The sequence below is a fragment of the Chrysochloris asiatica genome, unplaced genomic scaffold, assembly GCF_000296735.1.
Source record: "Chrysochloris asiatica unplaced genomic scaffold, ChrAsi1.0 scaffold00225, whole genome shotgun sequence".
Lineage (NCBI taxonomy): Eukaryota > Metazoa > Chordata > Mammalia > Afrosoricida > Chrysochloridae > Chrysochloris > Chrysochloris asiatica.
The window spans coordinates 601427-606759 of record NW_006408743.1 but is presented as its reverse complement, the minus strand read 5'-3'; the positions used below and the strand labels follow the sequence as shown (position 1 = coordinate 606759).

The following is a 5333-nucleotide window of genomic DNA, read 5'->3' as shown; positions in this document are numbered from 1 at the left end:
GCTATGAGTCGGTACTGAATCTATGGCACCTAACAACAACAACAACAGCTATCCCCTCAAGTTTCATAATTCTCAGAATGACTAGCAGAACAAAAAACAACAACAACTAAATTTATGATTTCATACTTATTATTGTTGTTGTTAAGTGCCATCGCATAGATTCCAACCCATAGTGACCCTGTAAAGAGTTTCTGGAGAGCAGCTGGTGAGCTTGAACTGCTGACCTTGTGACTCAAATAGACTTTGCAGTCCAGCGTAATAGCGCCAGCACCACAATCAGGACCAGCATAAAAAGATGTATGCGCATGTCTGTCTGTTTGCAATGTACATGTAGACGAACTATGCCTCAAACTTCCAGGTAGCCATTGGGCTGCTAGGAATAAGATACATACACCCACTGGCCTCAGTTAGTCTAAGAGTGCTACACTCATCTGTGATCAAGCTGAATACATGAGATATATGGTGTTGGTAAAGTGAAAGATATTATTATTTTTTATAGAAAGCAAATGTTAAACAATAACAAATTCCTAAAGAGGAATCATTTGCCCTTCCCTAAGTTATTCATGTCCATTCTTACATTGCTGGGCAAGTATGATGTGGTTCAAGTCAGATGCTGCATTCATGTCACTGCTGCCTCCACTTACCAGGATGCTGTCAAAGCCTCTGCTAATGGGCTTTGCTGGCCTTGCCTTGCTGGCGCAAAGACCCCTTCACAAGCTCTCCCAAGCTTCTGCCACTGAGCCCTTCCTAAGCCTCTGCTGACAGCTCCTGCCAGACTATCTAAGCCTGAGACTCTTTGCTATCATACTACCTATGCCCTCACAGCTTGGGGGAGACATACAACTCCTGCATGGGCAAGTATTATGGGTCTTTTAACTTGTATAGAAAGTCTCCAGTCTGATGGCATTCAGGTCTAGCTCCATGGGACAGAAAACCCGCTACCACTGTCTCATGTGTCTTCAGTTAGCTCTTTCTTCAAGGCATAGGAGGTTCTCAGTGCAGGGACCCTGGTTTTAAAAGACATGGTATGCATTCCAGACTCTCCTTCTTGATAGGGAGGTCCCTCTAAACCTCTACAGGATTCAAACAAAAATCAAACCCATTGGTATTGAGTCCATTCTGACTCATAGTGGTCCTGTAAGACAGAGTAGAACTGCTTCCAAGAAGTCCTGGAGTGGTGCTGTGGGGTAAAGTACTACACTGCAAGGGTTGGTTTGAACCAACCCTTGATGGTTTAAACTCAGCAGCCACTGCTTGGAAGCCCTATACAGAGTTGCTATGAGTCAGAACCAACTTGATGGCATGTAACAAGAACAACAACAACCTTTATGGAAGTAGAGTACCACAAATTGGTGCAGCTAGCGTATGGTGGTCTGGCTCATGCCCTGGGCACCACTTTAAGAGGGTGCCACTGAGCAGTTTGTATTAACCATCACTGTTTCCATTACCAACTGTGAGAAATCATTCAGCAACTTGTTAGCAAAATTAATACTTTCATATTTGAGAGCTTCCATAGGTCAAAGTAGACTATATGATGTTGCTCTCCTGAGTGTGGAAAGAAAAGAAACTGAAAAAAAAAATGACTGAGCACATCATAAACCAATTTCATCAGTGAAAGTAAAAAATGTGCCATTGTAATTTTCATATACTGCCATAACGTTTTATTTTTGCATCATAATTCATTTTATTTCACAGAATGTTTAAGGGAATGTTATTCTACGGAAGATGTTTGGAATTCAAATAATTTTAAAAACTGGAAAGTATGCACATTTATGTATCTTTTCATTAAATACATATCTGTTTGGTGTGTTTGAACCACTGACCTTACAGTTCAAACTGATCTTGCAGTCTAGTGCATTAATCCACAGTGCCATGCTAGGACTCCAAGGCCCCAGGTAGAGACAGAAAATTGCTGTGACTAGAAGTGAGGCCAAAGTGTTGCCCATAGCTACTCTATCCCCAAAGAGGATTCCAAGGTGGGTGTGTTTTTAATTCCTCTTTCTAACTAGCTAGCTGGATCTTCCAGTTTTGGAGGGGGTACTTGCCACGTAGCCACTTCAGTTACAGTCACAGAGGAAGTTATAGTTGCTGGGCTCCTTGGGGATCGGGGGTAAGGCATCAGAGATCCAAATGTTTTCCAGTTCCAGGAGGTAGAACTGGATATCCATGCTGAGCAGGGTGTCCAAGTCATTCTGGATCAGGTTGCTCATCATGTCTTTCCCCAGAAACACATTTAGTCCATATGCCCAGATGGCAGTACTCTGTGCTTGTCAGTTGCAATGAAGTTCAGTTGGTAATTGGAGTCATACAAGATGGAGAAAGCAGATTGAAACATCTCCTTGTTTTGTTTCAGGGCACCTTTCTTTTTCATGTAAGGGCAGTCCTTTCCCATTACTATAGCTTTGATATCTGCCACTGGTAACTTGACCTGCAAGGAGTCATGGGGCACTTCTCCCTGAGGACTTTCTTCCAACTGTCCATAATACAGGACTTTATGATTGGGCAAAAGTCAACAATACCAACATTTATATTGCCTTCACTGACAGTTGAGTCTCCTAAAGCAGGTCATCCCTTCCACAAGGCAGTTCAGGTATTTGATCAGCTGTAAGATTTCTGGTTGAATCTTCCCCTTTAGTTCCAAAATTGGGTAAGACTGGAATCTTCCTGGTTCACCCTCTGAGACTGATGGATCTTCAGGATCTTGGTATAACTCAAGTTCTACAGTTTGCTCTTTAACTGGTCTAGAGTACTAGTCTTGGTTGTAAGAGCTCACATAACCTGCTCTTTTACCACCTGCATTATCTTGTTGAAGTCTTCAGAAGTTGCCCTCATTTCCTTCCAGGTCTTGTTTAGGAGCTGGATATAGATGGAAAAAAAAAAAAAAAAATCTTCAAAGGATGTGTCATGAGTGAAGAGCATTGGGTGAAATTCATTGCAGGTCCACCAGGCAGCTTGTCCACTTTCAGTACTTCACACAGCATCTTCGTCAGTTCTATACTGCTGTGGCCAAAGGGACATTCATGCTAGTCCTCTTGGCTGCTGTTACCAGATGTAGTTGTCCTGATGGTGCTTAGCAAAGTAGAGCATATTGTCCAGGGCTAGCATTCCAGGAGGTGTCTGGGTGAAATCCATGGCTGGGTTTACATAATTAATGAAGTCAAGTTTCTTATAATCCTGAGTATATATGAATATGTGTTTCTCCATGCTGCCACTTTTGTTATTGAGCTCAGACTCAGCATCAAAAGCAACTTTTCAAAGTTCAATTATGATGTCTCTCTGAGCCTGATCTTGGTCATCATCATCCTTTCTTCCAGGAGGTTGAAAGTCAGCACATACAGCTGGTGCACCATTTCATTGTTGATGGCTTGCTGTGCTGGGATAACATGAGTTAGCTGTGTCTGAGACAAACTATTCAACATCTCCTGCCTCCTGTCATCAAGAGCCTTCAGGAAAAGTGCATCTATCACTGTGATGGTATATACTTGGATTTCTTGATCTGTCCCTTGAAAATCTGGAATCAGTTGACCAATAGTGATCCCTTACACCACCTTCTGATAGAGGTCATGACACATGTGCACCATTGACTACAAAATGGCCAAGGAACCTTACAGGATTGAGATGTCTATGATTGACTTGTTCACAAAACTTGTTTTCTTCTTAATTAATGCCACTGAAAATGTAACCCACAACAGGAGACCATGATCCATCAGTTCCACAAACGCAATCAGCACAAAGAACAGCGTGTTTCCAAAGCAAGGCTTCATGATCTTCTGCAATTTTGATATCGTTCTGTGCCACTTTTAACCATCTGAGTGAAGAGAGAGATGCTATCTAGATTGATAAATTCCTGGATGAGCATGACGTCCCGGAAGAGAGTAGCCAAGTCTTTCAGGGCTTCCAGGTTGGCATCCATACTCGATGAGTGGATTCATTTGTGGAGTTGCTTGGGCATTTTGAGCTGGAAATGTGATTAATCAAAAGATATCACCTTTTTTTTTTAAAAAAAATCTCATTGCATTTCTTTTCTGTGACATAAAAGTCGAACTGTCTGCATGCTGTGGTTCAAAATATTCATGGTTGGCAAGAGACCACCCATCACAGACTTCCTTTATTATTGCAGATGTGCTTTTTGTTTTGTTTTGGTTTGGTTTTTTATCTATTTCCATCAGTTTGGGGTAGACGTCTGGCCATTCTATGGTCACCTTGACAGTGTCCATGTAAGAATATCATTGTATTACCCCAAGTATGTCTAAAACCAGTGAACTGAGTAACAACGGGTGTCATCATAGGATAGCAATGGTGGAGGCTAGGGATCCCAGTGATCAGAACCCTGGTTATCCAGGACCATTGAGCATGGCTGGAGACTGTCACCCAGCTTGGTTGGAGCCACAACATGTGAATAGCTCTGTCACTATCCTGTGCCCATCCTCACCCTCTCTCACTAGCACAAGCACACACACTTACACTCTGCCCTATTGTATTAAATAAAAGATTAATAAGCTTGACTTCACCACCAATCATCCATCAGTGTTTTTGTAATGTGGTGGGTTGCACATTGCTGTGGTTCTGGAAAGTATGCCACCAGTATTTTAAATACCAGCTGAGCTTCCAGACTAAACCAGACTAGGAAGAAGGAGAGAACTACTTCAAAAATTTAGTCGCTGAAAACTTTATGAAAAGCAGTGGGACACTGTCAGATAGCACCAGAATATTGAATATTGACGCATAATGATGAGAACCAGAATATTGGCAGATACGTGAGCTCCTCAGGTTGGAGTATACTCAAAACACAACTGGGAAAGCTAACTTTTCAAAGTAGAATTGACTGTGATGACTCAAAGGGAATAAAGTTTAATTGACTATGCACAGGTTTTCAATTGTCTGGATCATGATAAAACTATGCACAACATCTCAGAGAATGAGTATTCTGGAACACTTAACTGTGCTCATGATAACCTATACATAGACCAAGAGAGAGTCTTGTGGGGACATTGAATGGTCTAAAATTATGAAAGGTGTGTGCCAGAGTTATATTGTTTCACTATATTTATTGAATCTGTATGCTGAGCAAATCATCCGAGAAACTGAATTATATGAAGAAAAACATGGCATCTGGATTGGAGAAAGATTCATTAACAACCTGTGATATGAAGGTCAACAACCTTGCTTGCTGAAAGTGAAGAGAATTTCAAATACTTACTGATAAAGATCAAAGAGCACAACCTTCAGTATGGGTTGCACCTCAATGTAAAGAAAACAAAATCCTCACCACTGGACCAATAAACAACATCCATATCAATGGAGAAAAGACTGAAATTTGTCAAAGACTTCAT

The 5333-nt window shown here is 41.5% G+C and overlaps 1 pseudogene; it reads right to left on the bottom strand.

Annotated features, from left to right (window-relative positions):
- Positions 1 to 2057: 2057 nt before the first annotated feature.
- On the bottom strand, positions 2058 to 4202 carry LOC102838786 (annotated as a pseudogene).
- Positions 4203 to 5333: the final 1131 nt, after the last annotated feature.